The sequence below is a fragment of the Apium graveolens genome, chromosome 10, assembly GCF_009905375.1.
Source record: "Apium graveolens cultivar Ventura chromosome 10, ASM990537v1, whole genome shotgun sequence".
Taxonomy (NCBI): Eukaryota; Viridiplantae; Streptophyta; class Magnoliopsida; order Apiales; family Apiaceae; genus Apium; species Apium graveolens.
This window is the reverse complement of record NC_133656.1, coordinates 84,452,285-84,467,495: the sequence shown is the minus strand read 5'-3', so window position 1 is coordinate 84,467,495 and position 15,211 is coordinate 84,452,285. Positions and strand designations below refer to the sequence as shown.

The following is a 15,211-nucleotide window of genomic DNA, read 5'->3' as shown; positions in this document are numbered from 1 at the left end:
TTGAGGGATAAAATCATGGGGTAATGGGAAAAGAATTCGTGGGTTTATGGGCTGTGATGGGTTTTTGTGTTTTTGTTTGTTGTTTTTTTTTTTTTCTGAACTGTAAAAAAAAAATCTGGAACTCGACCCCTGCGCGGCCGCTCAGCATTTCTGCGCGGGCGCGCAGAAAGCTGCGCGGCCGCTCAGCATAGCTGCGCGGGCGCGCAGAGGGTCTCTGGAAAAAAAAATTTTCAGCCCCTGTTTTCTGATTTTTTTGTGTTTTTGGATAGGTTATTAACTTCTAAGGGTTCCTGTAACAACAATTCATGGGTTGCCTCCCACGCAGCGCTTCTTTTTCGTCATTAGCTTGACGTTCCGTATCTTTCTCAAATAGTCAACAAAATGGCACTAACCACCTCTCGGTTTGCCATGTCCCCATAGTAGTGCTTCAACCGCTGACCGTTAACCTTGAATGCTTGGTCCGAATCATTCTCAAAAATTTCCACCGCTCCATGTGGAAACACAGTTTTGACAATAAAAGGTCCAGACCACCTTGATTTCAACTTCCCAGGAAAAAGTCGGAGCCGAGAGTTGAATAACAGAACTTGTTGCCCTGGCACAAATAACTTAGGATGTAGCTTCCTATCGTGCCACCTCTTCACCTTTTCCTTATACATTTTGTTATTCTCGTACGCTTGAAGTCGAAATTCATCAAGTTCATTAAGCTGAAGCATTCTTTTCTTACCAGCTGCATCTAAATTTAGATTCAATTTCTTCAATGCCCAGTAGGCCTTATGCTCAAGCTCCGCCGGTAGATGACATCCCTTACCGTACACCAACTGAAACGGTGACATCCCAAGTGGAGTTTTGTATGCTGTTCTGTAAGCCCAAACAGCTTCATCGAGCTTTAAAGACCAATCCTTCCTTGACGGACAAACAACCTTCTCTAGAATGCGCTTTATCTCTCTGTTAGACACTTCCGCTTGACCATTTGTTTGCGGATGATAGGCAGTAGCTACTCGATGATTCACATTATAACGCTGCATCATAGAAGTGAACTTACGGTTGCAAAAATGCGATCCTTCATCACTTATGATTACCCGAGGTGTTCCAAACCTTGTGAAAATTTGCTTATGAAGAAAATTCAGCACTGCCTTTGCATCATTTGTCGGTAAAGCTTTAACTTCGACCCATTTTGAGACATAATCGACTGCCAGCAAGATGTACTGATTATTGCAAGACGAGATAAAAGGCCCCATGAAATCGATTCCCCATACATCAAAGACCTCGACTTCAAGCATCACATTTAATGGCATCTCATCCTTCCTTGACAAATTTCCCACTCTTTGGCAACGATCACACCTTAAAACAAACTGATGAGCATCCTTGAACAAGGTAGGCCAGAAAAAACCTGCTTGCAGAATACGAGCTGCCGTCTTCTCACCTCCATAGTGTCCACCATAAACCGTAGAATGGCAGTCTCGTAATATCCCCTCCGTCTCACAGAACGGGATACATCTCCTGATGATCTGGTCAGCTCCCTGTCTAAACAAATATGGTTCATCCCACATATACCACTTCACCTCATGCAGAAACTTCTTCTTTTGCGCGGATGTCAAATTAGGAGGCATTATATTGCTGACAAGATAGTTTACAATATCTGCAAACCATGGTTCTTCCTCCTGAATTGCAAACAACTGCTCATCCGGAAAAGATTCATTGATTAACGTCCTATCTTGTGAAGTAGAATCGGGATTCTCCAACCTAGAGAGATGGTCAGCTACTTGATTCTCAGTACCTTTTCTATCTTTGATCTCTAACTCAAATTCTTGAAGTAAAAGCACCCAACGAATGAGTCTCGGCTTCGAATCCTTCTTAGAAACCAGATAGCGAATAGCTGCATGATCAGTGAATACTGTCACTTTCGTACCAAGCAGATAAGATCGAAATTTCTCAAAGCCAAAGACTATAGCCAAAAGCTCCTTCTCAGTAGTGGTGTAGTTCAATTGGGCCCCATTTAAAGTCTTACTCGCATAGTAGACCACATGGAAGAGATTTTTCTTGCGCTGTCCCAGAACTGCACCTACCGCATAATCACTCGCATCACACATCATCTCAAACGGTTATGCCCAATCTGGTGCTGTAATAACTGGTGCCGTGATCAAACTCTCCTTGAGAGTCTCGAATGCTGCCAAACATTCATCATCAAATTTGAAAGGCACATCTTTCTCAAGTAAATTGCACAACGGCTTAGATATCTTTGAAAAGTCCTTGATGAATCGCCGATAAAAACCCGCATGACCGAGAAAACTACGGATTCCTTTTACCGAATTAGGTGGGGGAAGATTTTCAATGACTCCCACCTTGGCCTTGTCCACCTCCAGACCTTTTCTAGAGACCTTATGCCCAGGGATAATGCCTTCACGCACCATAAAATGACATTTCTCCCAATTAAGCACCAAATTAGTTTCCACGCATCTTTTGAGTACGGCGCGCAGATTATTTAAACATTCATCATATGAGTGTCCAAAGACGGAGAAGTCATCCATGAACACTTCGACGTTATTTCCAATCATGTCAGAGAATATAGCCATCATACATCTCTGAAAGGTGGCCGGGGTGCCACATAACCCAAACGAAACTCTACGAAAAGCAAATATGCCAAATGGACAAGTGAAGGTAGTCTTTTCCTGATCCTCTGGTGCAATACAAATCTGATTATACCCGGAATAACCATCCAGAAGACAAAAATACTCATGTCCCGCCAATCTGTCAAGCATTTGATCAATAAATGGAAGAGGAAAGTGATCCTTTCTTGTGGCTTTGTTCAATTTCCTATAATCCATGCATACTCTCCATCCTGTAACTGTTCGAGTAGGGATGAGCTCATTCTTTTCATTTGCGACCACAGTGATACCTCCTTTCTTAGGAACACATTGTACAGGGCTCACCCACGAGCTGTCAGAAATAGGATAAATGATGCCTGCATCTAGCCATTTCAGAATTTCTTTCTTCACCACCTCCTTCATGATGGGATTCAGTCTTCGTTGTTGTTCCACAGTTGGCTTACTTCCTTCCTCTAGCAAAATTTTATGCATACAATATGAAGGACTTATCCCCTTGATGTCTGCTATGGTCCATCCTATAGCCGATTTGAATTCTCTCAAAATCCTTAAGAGCTTGTCTTCCTCACTACCTGAAAGGTCAACTGAAATAATAACAGGTAACGTAGATGAATCACCTAAAAAAGCATACCTCAAGTGTTCAGGTAATGGTTTGAGCTCTAAGGTAGGCGCTTCCTCTATTGATGGTTTGAGCTTCCCTTCAGCGTTCTTGAGGTCAGAAGTACCAAGAGATTCAAATGGTATATCCAGCTTTCGCTTCCAGGGAGAAGCGTTCAGATATTGTAATTGCTCGTTGCTATCTTCATCATCACTGTCAAATTCCCCCACTAAGGCCTTTTCCAATGCATCAGACATTAGCATGTGCTCGAGTTCCGAAGTAACTGCGGAATCAATCACATCCACTTTTAAGCACTCCTCATCTTCTGTAGGGAATTTCATTGCCTTGAATACATTGAAGTCACATCCTGGTCTTGAACCCGTATAGTAAGTTCCCCTTTTTGCACATCTATCAAGGTACGGCCAGTAGCCAAGAAAGGCCTCCCCAAGATTATGGGAATCTTCTTATCTTCCTCAAAATCCAGAATAACAAAATCTGCAGGAAAGAAGAGCTTATCCACCTTGACGACCACATCCTCAACTATGCCCCTTGGGTAAGTAATGGAACGGTCAGCCAATTGTAGCGACATGTATGTGGGTTTTGGATCAGGCAGATCCAGCTTTTTAAAGATCGACAAGGGCATCAGATTAATGCTTGCTCCCAAATCACAAAGGCACTTGTCAAAAGTTAGATTGCCAATGGTGCAAGGAATGGTGAAGCTTCCTGGATCTTTCAGTTTTGGTGGTAACTTTTGCTGCAGAACAGCGCTGCATTCTTCCGTGAGAGCAACGGTTTCAAGGTCATCCAGTTTCACCTTCCTTGAAAGAATAGTCTTCATAAACTTCGCATAACTAGGCATTTGTTCCAGAGCCTCAGCGAAAGGTATATTGATGTGAAGTTTCTTGAACACCTCCAGAAACTTCCCGAACTGTTTATCCAGCTTTTGTTGCTGCAATCTCTTAGGAAAAGGTGGTGGAGGATAGAGCTGTTTCTCCCCTGTATTAGCCTCAGGCAGAGTGTGTTCAATAGTAGTCTTCTTTGGTTCCGCCACTTTCTCCTTTTGCTTAGATTCTTCATCTCTAACTTCAGCTTCGACTTCTTTTGCCTTTTCAGCATCAGCTACTTTTCCAGACCTTAAGGTAATAGCCTTGACTTGCTCTTTAGCTTCCTTCCTGCCTGGTACTTCCGTGTTACTGGGAAGAGTGCCAGGTTGACGATTGAGCACTGCATTGGCTAATTGACCGATTTGATTTTCCAAGGTCTTGATAGAAACCGCCTGACTCTTGCACAACAGCTTAAGTTCCTCAAAATCAGCACTAGTAGGTGCAGCTGCACTTCCCTGTTGAGGATATGATTGTCTTGTAGCATACTGTTGTGGTTGCTGGAATCCAGGTGGGTTAAACTGTTTACTCACTCCTTGCTGATATGGTGGCTGAATAGCATTCTGATTATTTCCCCAGCTGAAATTTGGATGATTTCTGTTGTTAGGATGATAGGTCGCTGGCACAGGCTGCTGTTGTCGCTGATAATTATTCACATACTGAACAGATTCATTGACAAGAGAACACTGATCCGTAGCATGAGAACCTGCACAAAGCTTACAAACCATAGCTATTTGATTAACTCCATACGTAGCCAAAGAATCAACCTTCATTGATAGCGCTTGGAGCTGGGCTGCAATAGCAGTGGCTGCATCAACTTCCAGAATACTTGCTACCTTGCCTGATGTCATCCTCTAAGTTGGGTTCTGATGCTCATTTGCAGCCATCGTCTCGATAAGATTGTACGCCTCAGTATAGCTTTTAGCCCATAAGGCGCCTCCAGCTGCTGCATCGAGCATGGGCCGAGATTGGGCCCCCAAACCATTATAAAAACCAGTGATTACCATCCAATCCGGCATTCCATGATGTGGACATTTTCTCAACATTTCCTTGTAGCGTTCCCAAGCCTCGCACATAGATTCTGTAGGTTGCTGCGCAAACTGAGTAAGAGCACTCCTCATAGCAGCAGTCTTCACCATTGGATAAAACTTCACCAGAAACTTTTGCGCAAGATCTTGCCACATAGTGATGGACCCAACTGGTTCAGAATGTAACCAGTCTTTAGCCTTATCCCTCAGTGAGAATGGGAAGAGCCTCAACTTGATAGCCTCATCAGTCACGCCATTATACTTAAAAGTGCTGCAGATCTCGACAAAATTCCTTATGTGCATGTTGGGGTCTTCAGTTGCCGCTCCTCCAAAAGAAACAGAATTCTGCACCATCTGAATAGTGCCCGGCTTGATTTCAAAGGTATTAGCTTGAATAGCCGGATGAAGGATGCTTGACTGAATGTCATCAATTTTAGGCCGAGAAAAATCCATAAGAGCTGGATCAGCTTGAACAATACGATCTCCCATGTTTACTGGTTCTTTCTGCTCAGTTCCTGAATCCGAATCCTCAAAATCTAACTTCTCCGGTGTATCAAGAACTTCGTCTTTCTCCTCAGCTGTATCTAAGGTCCTCTTGCGAGCACGAGAACGAGTTTGCATAAACGTTTGCTAAAGTACCTGAAACACAACTGAAAAGAGTAATTAACTACTATGTCCTAATCACTGAGTCCTAATGACCATTGATGGTAAGTACATAAACTAAACAAATACGCCGAGTCCCCGACAGCGGCGCCAAAAACTTGTTAGGGCGAAATCACGCACTAATATTCACGCAAGTATACGCGTTCGCAAGTAATATAGAATACTTTCTAGTTCGTTCCCTCAGAGACTCAGACTAATTTATTGTCTAATTTAACTCACTCACCAATGTATGACTACTTCTCAATGTTAAGATAATAACACTTAAAATTGTTGATTAAATATTAACTATAATTAACTACTTAATTAACCACTTAACTAACACTTCAATTTATCAATAATAAAACACTCATGAGATCACAACTTCATTATTACTTCCTTCTATAGCCATAGTTATTACCTTTAGCATGTGACAGTGATGATATTAATCGAATAACACAAAACTGATAAAAGCCAACTTTCATTGTACTAATACCATTCTACCAAACATCCACAATTAAGATAGAAGTTGAATAGTCATCAATTATGTTGAGTTCCTATATGTCTACAGAAATTGACAACACAACGATTTAAGCACAAGTTATTCTTTTTTGATTACATAGGGCAAATAAAACTGTTAGAGTTACCCACTAATCATGCACAACGTACATGAACCTATGCTAGCATGGCAAGTTCTAAATCTCAAGATCCACCGTCGCTTCACAAGAGATTAACACCCTATCTTATATGTTCGCGACGCACATAAGACGAATACGCACAACCAATACTAGATATCATGCAATCATCACATACTAAAGTATTAAACAATTAACTAAAGAATTCCATAATAAATCCGTTGCAACCCCATGATCACGATTAGCCCATAATAGAACTTATCGCCATCATGGGTTCATATGAAATCATGATAAACAAACACAAGAAAATAATAACTAAACTGATTATATTAAAACAGAGTACGTCACAAGAGTAAATAAGTCAAAGCAAGAAAACTAGCATCCAACGTTACAACGAAACAAGAATCACAAGAATATATGCTTCCTCTTCGTTGCTGTGTGCTAAATCGGTCTTCTTCCTTATCTCCTTCGCTTCTTGCAAAACACAATCTAAAACATAATCTCCTCTTAATACTTTGTGAAAAACGTCTCAAATCTACCTATATAATAGTCCCATAAAACTTAGATTACATAGAAGTGGAAGTCAAACAGAAGTAGAAGTCTAAAATAATATATCTTTTTGCCCGACCCTGCGCGGCCGCTCAGCATTTCTGCGCGGGCGCGCAAGGCTGCTGCGCGGCCGCTCAGCATTGCTGCGCGGGCACGCAGGACCCTTCTGGAAAAATTCCATGTTTTCTCCATTTCTTCGCCGTAATCTTCCCGCTCTTTTCCTCTCGCAAAGGTGAACACATGCCAAGGCTTATTCTTGATGATTCCTCCTCCGAAATGCAACTAATACCCTGAAATGCATAAACACTAGAAAAACGCATCAAATGCACAAAATACTTGATTTCAAGACACCAATTTAAGCCATTTTAAGACGTTCTAAGTGGTATAAAATGCCACTTATCAAGAGGCATGGTTGTCTCACTTCTGTACTTAACAGCTAGTAGGCCAGATATAATGTTTGCTAGCTACATGTTTATGTGCTAGATTTCAGGCTAATCCTAGAGAATCTCACTTGATAGCTATTAAGAGAATTTTCAGATATCTCAAGGGAACACCAAAACTTGGCATTTAGTACCCTAGAGATTCTGGTTTTGATCTAACTAGTTATTCAGATACAGATTATACAGGTTGTAAAATTGACAGAAAGAGCACAACAGGAACCTGTCAATTTCTAAGAAACAAGCTTGTGTCCTGGTTCAGTAAAAAGCAAAATTCAGTTTCTACTTCTACAGCTGAAGCTGAATATATTGCTGCTGGCAATTGCTGTGCACAGATTTTATGGATGAAAAATCAACTGCTAGACTATGGTTTGCAAGTTGAGAGGATTCCTATTTTCTGTGATAACACAAGTGCAATTACCATCACTGAAAATCCAGTGCAACATTCAAGGACAAAACACATAGACATCAAGTACCATTTTATAAGGGAACATGTGATGAATGGTACTGTGGAGTTACATTTTGTTCCAAGTGAGAAGCAACTTGCAGATATCTTTACCAAGCCATTGGATGAATCCACCTTTTCAAGGTTGGTAAGTGAGTTAGGTATGCTTAATTACTCTTAATTTATCTGAGTTATTTTGCAAGTTGAAAAGTAGCCAGAAATTTAGCTGATTTTTAAGTCTTGGATGAAATTTTGGCTAAGTCAAAATTTGCATCTCAACGGATGACCCTTATCCATCGAGTTTAGTCATCCGTCGATATACTATTTGCCAATAAAAATCAATTACCTTTCAGGAATCTTTTAAAACTCGACGGATAACAGTTTATCCTCATTCATCGAATTGTCTAAATTTCAGCTGTTAATTCCCTGAACATTATCCATCGAGTATACTTACAGTTTTAAGCATTACACGACGGATAATGGGTGGAATTTTTACCGTTTATTTTTAAACGGCTATTTTAGGCAATTTCTATTGGTTAATTTACTCTTCTTTATTATTTTTATCCGTTGTTTTTGAGATGGTATAAAAGCTTATTTCATTCCAATTATTTTCTTTTATCATTCTCAAATTCAACTGCTTTTAATTTCATTCTCTCTCAAGCAAATATTCTCTTTCTCTTCAAGCTTTCATTCTCTAACAATGGCACCTGTAGTAAAGATTATGTCTCAAACTGGGTTCATTTATGAGAAGAACAACTTCACTGCTTTGGTCAATAAGGGTATTCAGCAATCAGAAGACTATCACAAGATGATGGACTTTGTGAAGAACTGCAAGTTAAACTACGCCATGCTGGAATCACCCACAATTTTCTGTGAAGTTGTTGAAGAGATGTGGACCACTGCAATCTACAACTCTACTGACAAGACCATCACTCTAACTATCAAAGGTAACGAATTATGTATCAATAGTGACGTGATAAAAGCATGTTTCAAAATTCCTGATAATAATGTGACTTCACCACACACTGACACTGATCTTATCAATATGCTTAATTCCATGCATTATGCACTTCCTACTTCTAAACTAAGTGATATTAGAAGAATGGGTCTTAGGAAGGAGTGGAGTTTCATGTGTGATGTAGTTACTAAGGTTTTCTCTGGAAAAATCAGTAATTTTGATTCTGTAAACATTTCCATGCTTAACATGTTATACATGCTAGTCACAGATAAATTTTATAATTTCAGTGACCTTGTCTTGATTGAGTTAGGTTTTAAACTAGGTGAGTTAGCTAAAAGAGGAAAGAATGTGTATTATGCTAGATTTTTCATGTTATTGGCTAACCATCTATGTCAAGAAATTGTGCTTGAGAACCCAAACAACAAACTGGCTTGTTGGGTTCAAGAGAGAAAACTCATTGCAGACTTGAACAGAGCCAACCATCACAGGGATGTGCCAATGTTCTACTTTCCTGTAATGCAGGCACCTCAGGTAAGTGAGGTAAGTTCATCCATCCCTTCAACTATTCCAACCTCCTCATTTTCTTTTAGTTCAGGAGTAGCTATGGCAACTGTGACAATGACCAAACAGTTGCCTACCAAAGTTGCCAAAACTACTGTTATTTCTAAATCCAAATCAAAGAAAACCCCCTCTGGTATCTCTCAAAAGGTACCAGTTGAAAAATCCACCAAAGCCAAAGAGGGGAGTGTGAAGGAGGGTAAGTTAGGTGAGGGAAGGGGTGAACATCAAAGAAACCCCAAGGATAAGGTTGGAGAGTTGAGTAAATCCCAGCCTAGCCACACTGCAGTTTCTCAACAAAATGCAGTGCTTAAAAAGGACAAAAACTCGCTTCTAGCTGCATCCTCCCAAAAGGATGTAGTTATTGAACAAAGCTCTCAGCCAAGAGAACAGGCCAAAAGGGTTAGGGACACAAGCTCACCCCAAACTTACACAAGAAAGAAGAAATCCAAAACCACTAAGGATGCATAGGGCACACACACAGTGCAAACTGGTGCTAAAGACACAGTCCCTGCACTTTCTCAAATTCAGTTTGATGTGGTTCTAATAAATGTGGAGTCACAGCCAAAATCTCTAATAATAGAAGCATCTGAAACACCATACTCACCAACAAACTCTCTGGAAGTGGATATGATAAGCACTTCAATTCTGATTCCCCTTCTTTAACTCTGTTGGGGAAGCCAAAATCTAGTGCAAGTGAGCATCATCTTTTAGATGATTTGTTGGCTCACTTGCCAATTCTTTCAGATACTATTGTGACATCTATGCCTCAAATAACTTCAATCAACACAGAGTCAACAATAATTTCTCTTCCCACCTCATTCATTTCTACTCTCTCGATGGATATTGCTCATCCGTCGAGTAGTGATTGTATCCCGACGGATAAGCTTAACAGCAGTTATCCGTCGGATAGCATTACCACTCACTCGATGGATATCACTTATCCGTCGAGTATCTCTGCACAACTTCAAACTTCAATTATTTCAAGTGCAGAAGATTTAGTGGTAGTACAGTCACTCTTAGGACTGAGAGAGGAGAGTGCATTGAGTGAGAGGCTGGGTTGCTCCCAGGCAAAAGGAGAGGAAAAGAGTAAACATCAGCAATCCATTTATTCAGGATTGGCAAAAGTGAGTGAGAGGAGTTCCACCTTAGTAGGTCAAGGTGAGGGTGTGAGGGTGGGGAGCCAGGGTGAGACCCTGATGCAACAAAAGAGAGATTTTGAGAGAAAAGCAGGTACAGGAGAAAAAAGGGTGGATCCAGCCATTGCTAGTGAGTCAATGATTGTGGATGATGCTGAAAAGGAAAGACAATTTCAGCAACATTACAAAGCTGTAATTGATAACATTTCCTTGGATGCTGACACTTTTACTCATCCTGTGTTAGCCTATCAATTGTTGGCTGCTCAGGGCAATATGGAGGCAGAACAGACTTTGAACTTAGTACACACCTCAGAATCTCTTCAAAGAGATAAAGCTGCTGTCAATAGGATGCCTTCTTAAGCTGGTGAGCCATCTAAAGAATTTGAAGTAAATTCTAATGATGATGACTCTGTTTCTTTGGATGGAAGCATGAACTTAGGGGGAGGTGAAGGCCCAAGTTCTGTTTCAAATTTACCTGAATGGGCATGGACAAAGAAATCTACACCAGGACAATTTGGTGTATCTTTGGTTAAGCAAGTTATGGCTATTCAAAAGGCCCTTCAGGAAACTTCAGATGCTGGTACCAAGGCTATTCTTCAAGCTCATCTAGACTCTCTACATCTCATGAAGATCCAGCAGTTAAGACAGAATCTGAGTGTGGATGAACTAAAAAGGGATATAGCTGACTTGTAGACCTACAATTCTGAGAAGCTGGATTCAGTCATGCAATATGGTACCATGCAAGATCTATTACTAAGATTGAGGAGAGAATCAGATTCGGAAAAGAAGCTGGCCAACCTGGAAGACAGAATTCAAGTTATTGAGAATTCAGTGGCTATCCTTCTTCAAAATCAACAGACTCAGACAAATCTTCTCATGCAACTGGCTAAAGCACAAGGCCTAACTCCTCAACTTGATGATAACAAAAAGGGGGAGAGAGAATCAAGTAAGGGGGAGAAAGGACCAAGTGAGGGGGAGAAACTTCAAGTATAAATCAGCAAAGTAATTGTACCTTCAATTACTGTCTCCAAGCCAACAGTTGCAGATGGTATAGATCTGATTAAAGCAGTAGCAGCAAATTTGGAAGTTGCTGAGAAAGGAAAGTTGAGTTTGATCAACTGGAATAAGATTGATGAGGAGATACATAAAAAGTTTGAACTTGTCAAGGAGCCAGTTAAGTCAGCCATCCATCACTCTCAAATCAAGCCAATCAGTGTGAATGAGATAAGCATGAATTATCTGGAAAAAGGACAATCTTCCTGCATCAAGTCTCCAAAGGCTGAAACAATTCTAAAACGAAGGGCAAATTATCCAAAATCATCCTTGAAGAACCCCTTGGACATTGTTTATGAGACACCCAAGCATGATAAGCAGAAGCTTCTGTCAAGGTCAATTGTCTTCTATAAAGATCCAGCTGATTCAGCTTTAAAAAGGAGAATTGCTAAGATATTCAGAAATGGAAAGGAAATTTGTGTGGTAGCTGGACATCCACAATTTGCTCAAGCAAAGAGAGAAGAAAAAGCCAGATTGAAGCAGGAAAAGAAGCAAGCTGCTCTAGATGCAAAGAAGACTAAACAAAAGAAAGAGCAGATTGCTATCTTGGCCAAGCTACAGGCTGTGAATTCATCTCAACAAATTCCCTCTCAACCATCTGAAACTGCTGAATCAAAGAAGAAAATTGAAGATCAGAAGAAATCCCCAAGGAAGAAAGAATTGGCTAGAAGAACAAAAAGGAAACTGGATATTGTGGACAAGGAATTGGAAGATCAATTTCCTAAGGAATCCACACCAGCTACAACTCAAGCATCAAATCCCTCTCGGTATTTGAAGACATAAGGGTGGTGGATCCATACAGGAATATTCATGGTGAACCTATTGTGCCAAAGGATGAGCCAATAGAATGGGATAACATACCAATTCCTGACTTCAGCTTACCAATCCTGAGTAAGCCAAAAAGGACAAAGTCAAGGGCAGTCAAGAAAGTGAAGTTGTCACCTCTCAAATCCAAATCAGTAGTTAAAGCTCAACCCAAAGTCAACAGGGGAGACTACTTGTACTTGTGTGACATCAAAGAATTTTCAGATCTAAATCTTTATCTGGAAGACCTGGATGAACTGAGGGGAATTGATGCATACAGGAACCTACCTGAAAGGTTAGTGTTCAAGTACAAAGGAGGAAGGGAGATTCAGTGGCCACTTCACAGGATTCTTCAAGAAAGCCAAGCTGTACTGATTAAAATTTATTCATCCGTCAAGAAAAACTTTGGATTCAATGTCACTGTAAGAAGACTAGTATTGAAGAAGATTGAAGAACTAAGGAGTGTTAGAGCTAAAGATGCACTCCCAAAGACTCTAATCATCCCATACACAGGGAGAAGAGTGCATCTAAGGCCTTACTGGCTGATGGAGTTCATGGATGACAAGGGTGTGAGAAGATTCCTTAGATTAGAAGACCAATTGAGTATCTCTAGCAATGAGACTCTCTTGGAAATGTAAGAAAAGCTAGATCTCTCAGAATCTGATGAACTGGAATTCCACAGGCAGCTCCAAAATCAGATTGAGGAAAATAACAGAAAGCTTGGAAGAAGATCCAGACCTTCAAGGAACTAGAAAAATCTGCTCAGGCTAGAGGAGCATCTTGAAATGACTGTGAGCCAAACCTTGTACATTTTGATTAATTGAAGCACTTTCAGTTTTATCTACTTGTCTTTAAAGATGTATGTTTAGGATGTTTTGTTATCATCAAGTATCTCTGAATTTATGGCTACAATTCCAGTAGACATAAATTGGGGGAGATTGTTGTGCATATGTTGTGTACTTGATGATTTCATAAACAAAACATTTAAGTAGATTTTACTTAGTGAAATAATGTAGCACTCGACGGATAAGAATTATAGTCCCGACGGATAACTCATTATAGTCCCGACGGATGTTAACTTATTATCCATCGAGTGAGTAGCTTATGTTATAATAAGTTTATAGCACAGTTATATATACACCTTTGTATATAATCTGTAGTAGTATATAAGTCATGTTGACTTTAACTAGATATGCAGAATAGGTTGATTAATTGTACATAAATGATGTCTTGTAATTCTGTATAAGTGAAATAAAGTCATATGCTTGATTGCTACCCGACGGATAGTCTACAAAGCAACCGACAGATGATCAACAACCCGACAGATGATCAACAACCCGACGGATGATCATGTACTCAATTAATAAAGAATTCAAACAGCAGTTGAACAGTGAAAGCTGAGCACAGCCGTCGAGATGTATACAAATCTACTGTGGAAGCCCATTAACTGGGTAATAGAGGACGAAAAGCAGCAAACCTTAAGACTGATAATTTTTATAATTGTTCAGTCTTTTTGACTTTGTAATCTTGGTGATATATAAACCAAGAATGTAGCAAATAGAAAGTGAGAGCTGAGAAACACAAAAATAGAGAAATCTTTGTAAGCAGAATTATTAGCATTTCATGTATTCTCAGCAATTCAATTTGTAAGCAGCTGTGAGCATTCCTGCACACAGAGTCCTCTCGATATATAATATATATCTCTGGTGGAATTGTTTAAATCCACCGGAAAGTTTTTAAAGACTCTTATTTTTAATTACTTATGTTTTGATTCAATTAAGTTTCTATTCCGCATTGTGCTAATCAAAACACTTATATCTATATTTGAGTTGAATATTTTTATTTCGAGTAAAAGGTTCAAGAATTCCATTCAACCCCCCTTCTGTAATTCTTGCTATATTGTTAAGGGACTAACACACATGTTTTATATACTTAATTATTCCATAACTACATATTTAAATAATGCAAAAATATACGAGTCGTTATAATAAGAATGGCCAACCCAATGTACATCTAGATTCTCAAGAATGGCCCTTTTATTCCCATGGAAAGGGTTGAAGAATCTACTGATGGAGATATGGTCATTCTAGCTCATTATGCCCCTAAAGATCCCTCAATATACAGTGAACCTGAAAAGGAAAAAGTCTCTCTGGATAGTGGCCTACAACTAATTCTGATAGAGTCACTTGACAATGTCATGTACAATAATATTGTCAACGGTGACACAGCCAAACAGATCTGGAAAAAAATTGAGATTTTGTGTGAGGCTATAGAGGAAGTAAGATTAAATCAAAGGAGAATACTGGTGTTTCAGTATGAGGGTTTCATGGCCAAGCCTAAAGAAGGAATTACTGAAGATTTTGAAAGGTTCAACATACTGATAAATGACTTGCAACTTCATGATAAATATTATGAATTTGAGGAGGTTAACCAAAAGTTCTTGCTAGCTTTTCCTGACCACCTTGAATAGAAAATATCAACTATTAGAGAAGGAAGAGACTTGAGAAGAATAACATTGGAAATCTTGTATGGAATCTTGAAAATTTATGAGCTTTAAATGTTGCAAAGAAAGTCATTAAAGGAAAACCAAGGACATGTGGTTGATGGTTCTAGTGCCTTAGTTGTCAATGACAGTGAAGCAAGTGAAGATGAACAAGATGCTCAAGTTCCAGTTGTTCATGCTATGGAGAAAAAGAAGAAAGGACCTCAGAAACAAGGTGTTTAGGAGCTAGAGGAAGATGAGTTCTACACCCTTGATGAGCTATATGAGATGAGTCAATCTATGGCTTACACTAGTACAAAAACGATTATACACATCTCTCTTTTTGCATCTGTTAGATAAATAATAGACATATAATGATCTTTTATACAACTGTTATTGTTC

The 15,211-nt window shown here is 39.7% G+C and overlaps 1 non-coding gene across 1 annotated transcript; it reads left to right on the top strand.

The window, feature by feature from the left end:
- The first annotated feature begins 5,099 nt into the window (after nt 1-5,099).
- Nucleotides 5,100-5,206, top strand: LOC141694140 (small nucleolar RNA R71). Its single transcript, XR_012563468.1, has one exon. It is a non-coding gene; the product is annotated as a small nucleolar RNA R71 (small nucleolar RNA).
- Nucleotides 5,207-15,211: the final 10,005 nt, after the last annotated feature.